Source organism: Arachis ipaensis, chromosome B8, assembly GCF_059453495.1.
Source record: "Arachis ipaensis isolate K30076 ecotype BB chromosome B8, ASM5945349v1, whole genome shotgun sequence".
Lineage (NCBI taxonomy): Eukaryota > Viridiplantae > Streptophyta > Magnoliopsida > Fabales > Fabaceae > Arachis > Arachis ipaensis.
Genome location: NC_142443.1, coordinates 67,163,890 through 67,175,071, shown reverse-complemented (window position 1 = coordinate 67,175,071; position 11,182 = coordinate 67,163,890). Strand labels below are relative to the sequence as shown.

Below are 11,182 nucleotides of genomic sequence, written 5' to 3'. Positions count from 1 at the left end.
CTTGGATTGGAGCTTTAGGCTAACATTGAAAGATTCTTGGAATTCTTATTAAAAATTTTGAATTTCTTATTTTCTTTTTCCTATATGTTTTTCGAAAAAAATTTAAAAGAAAATACAAAAAAATCATAAAATCATTAAATCAAAAATATTTTATGTTGTTTGTTTGAGTCTTGAGTCAATTTTTAAGTTTGGTGTCAATTGCGTTTTTTCTAAAAATTCTTTATGCATTTTTTCGAAAATTCATGCATTCATAGTGTTCTTCATGATCTTCAAGTTGTTCTTGGCCAGTCTTCTTGTTTGATCTTCATATTTTCTTATTTTGTGTCTTTTCTTGTTTTTCATATGCATTCTTGTTTGGTGTCTTGCATGTTTTTCTTTCATAAAAAATTTTTCAAAAATAAGTTCTTGATGTTCATCTTGACATTCATAGTGTTCTTGGTGTTCATCTTGACAGTCATAATGTTCTTGCATGCATCACATGTTTAGATCCAAAATTTTCAGGCATTGCATCATTTTTCATGTTTTTCTCTCTCATCATTAAAAATTCAAAAAAATATCTTTCCTTTTCTTTCTCTCATAAATTTCGAAAATTTGGATTGACTTTTTCAAAAATTTTTTAAAAATTCAATTGTTTCTTATGAGTCAAATCGAATTTTCAAATTGAAAATCCTATCTTTTTCAAAATCTTTTTCAAAAATTAAATCTTTTTCATTTTTCTTATTTATTTCGAAAATTTTAAAAATATTTTTCAAAAATCTTTTTCTTAATTTTATCTCATAATTATCGAAAATATCATCAACAATTAATGTTTTAATTCAAAAATTTCAAGTTTGTTACTTACTTGTTAAGAAAGATTCAAACTTTAAGTTCTAGAATCATATCTTGTGATTTCTTGTGAATCAAGTCATTAATTGTGATTTTAAAAATCAAATCTTTTTCAAAACTAATTTCAATCATATCTTTTCAAAAATATCTTTTTATCTTATTTTTTTCAAATATCTTTTCTAACTTTTTATCTTCTTATCTTTTAAAATTTGATTTTCAAAATTTGTTTCAACTAACTAATTAACTTTTTGTTTGTTTCTTATCTCTTTCAAAACCACCTAACTAACTATCCCTTTCTAATTTTCGAAAATCCCTTCCCTCTTTTTCAAAATTTCTTTTTAATTAACTAATTATTTCAATTTTTGATTTTAATTTTATTTCATTCCTAATTTTCGAAAACTACTAACCTTTTTCAAAAAAAAAAAAAACTATTTTCGAAATTTAACTTTAAATTTTTATTTTTATTTTTTTGAAATTCCCTCTCTCCCATCTCCTTCTATTTATTTATTACTTACTAACACTTCTCTTCATCTCATATCTCTGCTCCCCTCACCCTTGTGTTTGGATTCTCCTCCCTTCTCTTTCTTTACATTACATTCTTTTCTTCTTCTACTCACACAAAGGAATCTCTATACTGTGACATAGAGGATTCCATATTTTCTTTGTTATTCCCTTATTTGTCATATGAGCAGGAGCAAGGGCAAGAACATCCTTGTTGAAGCAGATCCTGAACCTGAAAGGACTCTGAAAAGGAAACTAAGAGAAGCTAAAATACAACAATCCAGAGACAACCTTACAGGAATTTTCAAACAAGAAGAGGATATGGCAGCCGAAAATAATAATAATGCAAGGAGGATGCTCGGTGACTTTACTGCACCAAATTTCAATTTACATGGAAGAAGCATCTCTATCCCTACCATTGGAGCAAACAATTTTGAGCTGAAACCTCAATTAGTTTCTCTGATGCAGCAGAACTGCAAGTTACATGGACTTCCATCTGAAGATCCTTTTCAGTTCTTAACTGAATTCTTGCAGATATGTGATACTGTTAAGACTAATGGAGTAGATCCTGAAGTCTACAGGCTCATGCTTTTCCCTTTTGCTGTAAGAGACAGAGCTAGAATATGGTTGGACTCTCAACCTAAGGATAGCCTGAACTCTTGGGATAAGCTGGTCAAGGCTTTCTTAGCCAAGTTCTTTCCTCCTCAAAAGCTGAGTAAGCTTAGAGTGGATGTTCAAACCTTCAGACAGAAAGAAGGTGAATCCCTCTATGAAGCTTGGGAGAGATACAAGGAACTGACCAAAAAGTGTCCTTCTGACATGCTTTCAGAATGGACCATCCTAGATATATTCTATGATGGTCTGTCTGAATTAGCTAAGATGTCATTGGATACTTCTGCAGATGGATCCATTCACCTAAAGAAAACGCCTGCAGAAGCTCAAGAATTCATTGACATGGTTGGTAATAAACCAGTTCATGTACACTTCTGAGAGGAATCCTGTGAGTAATGGGACGCCTTAGAAGAAGAGAGTTCTTGAAATTGATACTCTGAATGCCATATTGACTCAGAATAAAATATTGACTCAGCAAGTCAATATGATTTCTCAGAGTCTGAATGGAATGCAAGCTGCATCCAACAGTACTCAAGAGGCATCTTCTGAAGAGGAAGTTTATGATCCTGAGAATCCTGTAATTACAGAGGTAAATTACATGGGTGAACCCTATGGAAACACCTATAATCCCTCATGGAGAAATCACCCAAATCTCTCATGGAAGGATCAACAAAAGCCTCAACAAGGCTTTAATAATGGTGGAAGAAACAGGTTTAGCAATAGCAAGCCTTTTCCATCATCCACTCAGCAACAGACAGAGAACTCTGAACAAAATACCTCTAATTTAGCAAACTTAGTCTCTGATCTATCTAAGGCCACTCTGAGTTTCATGAATGAAACAAGGTCCTCCATTAGAAATTTGGAGGCACAAGTGGGCCAGCTGAGTAAGAAGATCACTGAAACCCCTCCTAATGCTCTCCCAAGCAATAGAAAAGAAAATCCAAAAGGAGAGTGCAAGGCCATTGATATAACCATCATGGCCGAATCCGAGGAAGGGGAGGACGTGAATCCCAAGGAGGAAGACCTCCTGGGACGTCCAGTGATCAACAAGGAGTTTCCCTTTGAGGAACCAAAGGACTCTGAGGCTCATCTAGAGACCATAGATCTTCCATTAAACCTCCTTACGCCCTTCATGAGCTCTGATGAGTATTCTTCTTCTGAAGAGAATGAGGATGTTACTGAAGAGCAAGTTGCCAAGTTCCTTGGTGCAATCATGAAGCTGAATGCCAATTTATTTGGTAGTGAGACTTGGGGAGATGAACCTCCCCTGTTCACTAATGAACTAAATGCATTGGATCAACTGAGATTGCCTCAGAAGAAACAGGATCCGGGAAAGTTCTTAATACCTTGTACCATAGGCTCCATGACCTTTGAGAAGGCTCTATGTGACCTTAGGTCAGAATAAACCTCATGCCACTCTCTGTAATGGAGAAACTGGGAATCTTTGAGGTATAAGCTACTAAAATCTCATTAGAGATGGCAGACAATTCCAGAAAACAGGCTTATGGTCAAGTAGAGGACATATTAGTAAAGGTTGAAGGCCTTTACATCCCTACTGATTTCATAATCCTAGATACTGGGAAGGATGAGGATGAATCCATCATCCTTGGAAGACCCTTCCTAGCCATAGCAAGAGCTGTGATTGATGTTGACAGAGGTGAACTAGTCCTTCAATTGAATGAGGACTACCTTGTGTTTAAAACTCAAGGACATCCTTCTGTAAACATGGAAAAGAGGCACAGTAATCTTCTCTCAGTACAGAGTCAACTAAAGCCCCCACAGTCAAACTCTAAGTTTGGTGTTGGGAGGCCTCAGCCAAACTCTAAGTTTGGTGTTGAACTCGGGAGTGGATCCTCTCCAGTGAATAAAAAACTGGATGGTGTGTAGTGTTTAATCTAACCATTCACCACATTCTCTCTCTTATTTATTTCTGGTCCCACTATTAAAATCAAAGGTGAGAGATTGCACTGTATTTTGTCAAGTGTTGAAAAAAATGGAGAGGATCCATTTCCGTTGAACTCCCATATCCAAACTCTATGTTTGGTGTTGGGAGTCTATAAAATTGACCTGATCACCTGTGTGGCTCCATGAGAGCCCACTGTCAAGCTATTGACATTAAAGAAGCGCTTGTTGGGAGGCAACCCAATTTTTATTTATCTAATTTTATTTTTATTTTATTGTTCTTTCATGTTTTATTAGGTTCATGATCATGTGGAATCACAAAATAAATAGAAAAATCAAAAACAGAATCAAAAATAGCAGAAGAAAATTCACACCCTGGAGGAAGGGCTTACTGGCGTTTAAACACCAGTAAGGAGCATCTGGCTGGCGTTCAACGCCAGAACAGAGCATGGATCTGGCGTTGAATGCCCAAAACGAGCAGCATCCTAGCGTTCAGATGCCAGAAATGCACACTGAGGAAAGCTGGCGCTGAACGCGAGAAACAAGTATAGAACCGGTGTTCAACGCCAGAAACATGCTGCATCTAAGCGCTGAACGCCCAGAACAAGCATCAATTCGGCGTTTAAACGCTAGAATTGCATGCAAAGGCATTTTACATGCCTAATTGGTGCAGGGATGTAAATCCTTGACACCTCAGGATCTGTGGACCCCATAGGATCATCTCAGCATCTGTGGACCCCACAGGATCCCCACCTACCTCCACTCATACTCTTCCCTCTTCTCAATGTTCATCCTCTCTTCCCAATAAACACCTTTCCCCAAAACCCTTCACCAATCACATCAAGCTCTCTTCCCTACTACCCCTTCACCACTCACATCCATCCACTCTTCCCCATAAACCTACCTCATAAACCCCACCTACCTTCAAAAATTCAAAATCACTTTCCCACCCAAACCCACCCTAAATGGACGAACCTAACCCCTCTCCCTCCACTATATAAACCACTCCATTCTTCTTCATTTTTCACACAACAAAACCCTCTCATCCCCTTCTTGGCCGAGACATAACCCTCTCTCCCTCTCTTCCATTTCTTCTTCTTCTTCTTCTTCTTCTTCTTCTTTTCTTTCTTCTCTTGCTCGAGGGCGAGCAATATTCTAAGTTTGGTGTGGTAAAAGCATAAAGCTTTTTGTTTTTCCATTACCATTGATGGCACCTAAGACCGGGGAATCCTCTAGAAAAGGGAAAAGGGAAGACAAAAGCTTCCACCTCCGAGTCATGGGAGATGGAAAGATTCATCTCCAAAGCCCATCAAGACCACTTCTATGATGTTGTGGCCAAGAAGAAGGTGATCCCCGAGGTCCCTTTCAAACTCAAGAGAAATGAGTATCCGGAAATCCGACATGAAATCCAAAGAAAGGTTGGAAAGTTCTAACAAAACCCATCCAACAAGTCGGAATTCTAATGCTTCAAGAGTTCTATGCTAATGCATGGATCACCAGGAACCATGATCAAAGTAAGAACCTGAACCCAAAGAATTATCTTACCATGGTCCGGGGGAACTACTTAGATTTCAGTCCGGAAAATGTGAGGTTGGCATTCAACTTGCCAATGATGGAAGAGAACGCATGCCCCTACACAAGAAGAGTCAACTTTGATCAAAGGTTGGACCAAGTCCTCATGGACATATGTGTGGAAGGAGCTCAATGGAAGATTGACTCAAAAGGAAAACCGGTTCAACTAAGAAGATTGGACTTTAAGCCTGTAGCTAGAGGATGGTTGGAGTTCATTCAACGCTCAATCATTCCTACTAGCAACCGGTCTGAAGTTACTATAGACCGGGCCATCATGATCCATAGCATCATGATTAGAGAAGAGGTGGAGGTTCATGAGATTATACCTCAAGAACTCTACAAGGTGGCTGACAAGTCCTCCACTATGGCAAGGTTAGCTTTTCCTCACCTCATTTGCCAAATATGCAATTCGGCTGGAATTGACATAGAGGGAGATATCCTCATTGATGAGGACAAGCCCATCACTAAGAAAAGGATGGAGCAAACAAGAGAGCCTATTCATGGATCTCAAGAGACGGATAAAGAAGCTCATCACCAAGAAATCCCTGAGATGCCTCAAGGGATGCACTTTCCTCCACAGAATTTTTGGGAGCAAATCAACACCTCCCTAGGAGAATTAAGTTTCAACATGGGACAATTAAGGGTGGAACATCAAGAGCACTCCATCATCCTTCACGAAATTAGAGAAGATCAAAGAGCTATGAGGGAGGAGCAACAGAGATAAGGAAGAGACATAGAAGAGCTCAAAGACATCATTGGTTCCTCAAGAAGGAAACGCCACCATCACTAAGGTGGACTCATTCCTTGTTCACAAATTTTCTGTTTTTCGTTTTCTTTATGTTAAGTGCTTATCTATGTTAGCGTCTTATTACATGATCATTAGTATTTAGTAACTTTGTCTTAAAGTTTTGAATGTCCTATGAATCCATCACCTCTCTTAAAGGAAAAATGTTTTTAATTCAAAAGAACAAGAAGTACATGAGTTTCGAATTTATCCTTGAACTTAGTTTAATTGATGTGGAGACAATACTTTTTGTTTTCTGAATGAATGCTTGAACAGTGCATATGTCTTTTGAAGTTGTTGTTTATGAATGTTAAATATGTTGGCTCTTGAAAGAATGATGACAAGGAGACATGTTATTTGATAATCTGAAAAATCATAAAAATGATTCTTGAAGCAAGAAAAAGCAGTGAATACAAAAGCTTGCAGAAAAAAAATGGCGAAAAAAAATAGAAAAAGAAAAAGCAAGCAGAAAAAGCCAAAAGCTCTTAAAACCAAAAGGCAAGAGCAAAAAGCCAATAACCCTTAAAACCAAAAGGAAAGGGTAAATAAAAAGGATCCCAAGGCTTTGAGCATCAGGGGATAGGAGGGCCTAAAGGAATAAAATCCTGGCCTAAGCGGCTAAACCAAGCTGTCCCTAACCATGTGCTTGTGGCGTGAAGGTGTCAAGTGAAAACTTGAGACTGAGCAGTTAAAGTCAAGGTCCAAAGCAAAAGAAGAGTTTGCTTAAGAACCCTGGACACCTCTAATTGGGGACTTTAGCAAAGCTGAGTCACAATCTGAAAAGGTTCACCCAGTAATGTGTCTGTGGCATTTATGTATCCGGTGGTAATACTGGAAAACAAAATGCTTAGGGCCACGGCCAAGACTCATAAAGTAGTTGTGTTCAAGAATCAACATACTGAACTAGAAGAATCACTAACACTATCCGAACTCTGAGTTCCTATAGATGCCAATCATTCTGAACCTCAATGGATAAAGTGAGATGCCAAAACTATTCAAGAGGCAAAAAGCTACAAGTCCCGCTCATCTATTTGGAGCTATGTTTCATTGATAGTTTGGAATTTATAGTATATTCTCTTCTTTTTATCCTATTTGATTTTCAGTTGCTTGGGGACAAGCAACAATTTAAGTTTGGTGTTGTGATGAGAGAATAATTTATACGCTTTTTGGCATTGTTTTTAGAATGTTTTTAGTAGGATCTAGTTACTTTTAAGGATGTTTTTATTGGTTTTTATGTTAAATTCACATTTCTGGACTTTACTATGAGTTTGTGTGTTTTTCTGTGATTTCAGGTATTTTCTGGCTGAAATTGAGGGACTTGAGCAAAAATCAGATTCAGAGGTTGAAGAAGGACTGCTGATGCTGTTGGATTCTGACCTCCCTGCACTCAAAGTGGATTTTCTGGAGTTACAGAACTCCAAATGGTGCGCTCTCAACGGCGTTGAAAACTAGACATCCAGGGCTTTCCAGCAATATATAATAGTCCATACTTTTCCCAAGTTTAGACGATGCAAAAGGGCGTTGAACGCCAGTTCTACGCTGCAGTCTGGAGTTAAACGCCAGAAACACGTTACAAACCAGAGTTGAACGCCAAAAACACGTTACAACTTGGCCTTCAACTCCAAAAGAAGTCTCTGCATGTGTAAACTTCAAGCTCAGCCCAAGCACAAGCCAAGTGAGCCTCGGAAGTGGATTTATGCATCAATTACTTACTTCTGTAAACCCTAGTAGCTAGTTTAGTATAAATAGGACTTTTTACTATTGTATTTACATCTTAGGATCTTTTGAACAATCTTTGGATCATATTGATCACGTTTGGGGGGGATGGCTATTCGGCCATGCCTGAACCTTTCACTTATGTATTTTTCAATGGTAGAGTTTCTAGACTCCATAGATTAAGGTGTGGAGCTCTGTTGTTCCTCATGATTTAATGCAAAGTACTACTGTTTTATATTCAATTCAACTTATTCCGCTTCTAAGATATCCATTCGCACCCAAGAACATGATGAATGTGATGATTATGTGACGCTCATCATCATTCTCACTTATGAACGCGTGCCTGACAAACACTTCCGTTCTACATGAAAATAAGCTAGAATGAGTATCTCTTAGATATCTAATACAGGGAACCGAGTCCAAGATATTAGAATCTTCGTGGTATAAGTTAGAACCCATGGATGGCCATTCCTGAGATCCGGAAAGTCTAAACCTTGTCTGTGGTATTCCGAGTAGGATCTGGGAAGGGATGGCTATGACGAACTTTAAACTCGCAAGTGCTGGGCGTAGTGACAGACGCAAAAGGAGGGTGAACCCTATTCCAGTATGATCGAGAACCTCCAGATGATTAGCCGTGCCGTGACAGAGCATTTGGACTTTTTTCATAGAGAGGATGGGATGTAGCCATTGACAACGGTGATGCCTTACATAAAGCTTGCCATGGAAAGGAGTAGGAAGGATTGGATGAAGACAGCAGGAAAGCAGAGGTTCAGAGGAACGAAAGCATCTCTATACACTTATCTGAAATTCTCACCAATGAATTACATAAGTATTTCTATTTTTATTTTCTGTTTATTTATTATTATTATTCGAAAACTCCATAACCATTTGATATCCGCCTGACTGAGATTTACAAGGTGACCATAGCTTGCTTCAAGCCGACAATCTCCGTGGGATCGACCCTTACTCACGTAAGGTTTTATTATTTGGATGACCCAGTGCACTTGCTGGTTAGTTGTATCGAAGTTGTGACAAATCATGAATTAAGATTAGAGCACCAAGTTTTTGGAACCATTACCAGGGATCACAATTTCGTGCACCACTTACTCACCACGTGACCGAAAAACTTTACCTCATCCTTCCAAAACTCACACTTAGATAGTTTCGCATAGAGTTTCTTTTCCTTTAGAATTTGCAACACGTTCCTCAAGTGTTCCGCATGCTCTTCTTCAGTCTTGGAGTAAATTAGTATGTCGTCAATGAAGACAACAACGAATTTATCTAGAAACGGACGGAACACTCTATTCATGTAATCCATGAATACTGCAGGAGCGTTCGTCAACCCAAAGGACATCACAGTGTACTCGTAATGACCATAACGAGTCCTGAAAGCGGTCTTAGGGATATCCTCACCCCTCACCCTTATCTGGTGATAACCGGATCGCAAATCGAACTTGGAAAAAACCCCAGCTCCTTGTAACTGATCCATGAGATCATCAATCCTCGGCAATGGGTACTTATTCTTTATGGTGACCTTGTTTAGCTGCCTGTAATCCACACAAAGTCGCATACTTCCATCTTTCTTCTTTACCAGTAACACTAGAGCATCCCACGGGGAAACACCTGGTCGGATAAAGTTCTTACCCAACAATTCCTCTAACTGAGACTTTAGCTCGGCCATCCCTAACGGTGACATTCTATAAGGAGCACTTGAGATTGGTCCCACCCCAGGCACCAATTCAATAGCTAATTCGACCTCTCGATTATGTGGAAATTTCTCAATATCATCGGGAAACACTTCTGGAAACTCACACACTACCGAAATCTGATCCAACATTTGGTCATCACCCAAAACACCCGCGGTTAACAACAGGATACCCTGACATTCGATTCCGGAACAGTTCACCATCATCGAATTCAAGTAATAATTATTCACCACGGCCGGCCCTTCTGTATCCTCCGGCATAAAGTACACCGACTTTGTAGAACAATCAAGTAGGACATGGTTCTCAGATAACCAGTCCAATCCCAAGATAAGATCAAGACCGATCATCGGTAAGCAGATTAAATTATGGACAAAATCACGCTGCTTGAACCTAAACGAAACTTTCGGGCATCCTAGCCTAGTTACCATGGCTTCATGGGTAGTATTATATACTTTTAGGTCATAACCTAAGGTTACGATCTTCAATCCTAACTCATGGGCTTTCTCAAATGCAATGAATGAATGCGATGCTCCCGAATCAAATAAAGCATTTAAAGTTTGACCAGCCATTTTACATGATGTCATCTCGGAGGCCACTCTCATACTTAATGCACTTCCACTCCTCATAGTGTAACACCCTACCATACAAAGTCTTATGCTTAAGTCATAATTCAAAGATGGCAAGGTATTACGACCTTTAAAACAAAAATCTAGTACGTATAGTAGTGTGAATAAGGATTATAACTAGGAGCCTTTGTAGAAAAAGGGGTAAACAAAAATTGCAACTCGAAAGCGCAACACTCCGATCGATAACGCAATGAGCAAAGGATAAGCTAACGCGAGATCATATATATACAAAGAGTGTCAAAAACGGGAATATCAAAACTCAAATCCGGATGCGAAGATAACCGGTCCGAGCATAGTAATATATACATATAATAAAATAAGGAAACCCCAAAGGAAACCCAAAGGGACACAAATACAGAAACCTATTCTCCAAAATCCCCTCTAGAAGGAGTCATCACAGATTGTATTATTTAATGGAGATAAAAGTTTCTAAGCAAAACATATAAACCAAAACAGAGTCCCGAGAACAAGAGTCTTCACTAATCCAGAAGCCTCCAGCATGCTTTAGCGAGAAACCTCACGCCCTGCATCTGAAAACCACAAAATCCGCATGGGTGAGAACCAGAGGTCCCCAGCATGGTAACAGCTTCCACATATATAATACATAATAATAGAGGAAAGCCGAAGGCAATCCTAGAACTTCCTCCAGATAATATCAAAGCTTATAAACAAACTAAACCGCAAGTGGCAACTGACTAAAGATCCTTCAGTCTAACTAATACTTCCCTTTCCAATTCCTTCAGACCTCCCAACCACCAGCAGGAGTATAATATAGCAAACACAGTTATATCAAACAAGAGATTTACAAATAGGAACAGATAAGGCATTTAGACAATTAGTAAGTATTATGCAGTCAAATAGGCAATCTCAAATAATTCATATAGTATGCATATGATGAATGCCTGTCCCTAGTGGCTGATGATATCATCTGTCGGTTA

At 38.7% G+C, this 11,182-nt stretch overlaps 1 non-coding gene across 1 annotated transcript; it reads right to left on the bottom strand.

Annotated features, from left to right (window-relative positions):
• Window positions 1-2,043: 2,043 nt before the first annotated feature.
• On the bottom strand, window positions 2,044-2,151 carry LOC148548426 (small nucleolar RNA R71). Its single transcript, XR_015898729.1, has one exon. It is a non-coding gene; the product is annotated as a small nucleolar RNA R71 (small nucleolar RNA).
• Between the last annotated feature and the right edge of the window lie 9,031 nt (window positions 2,152-11,182).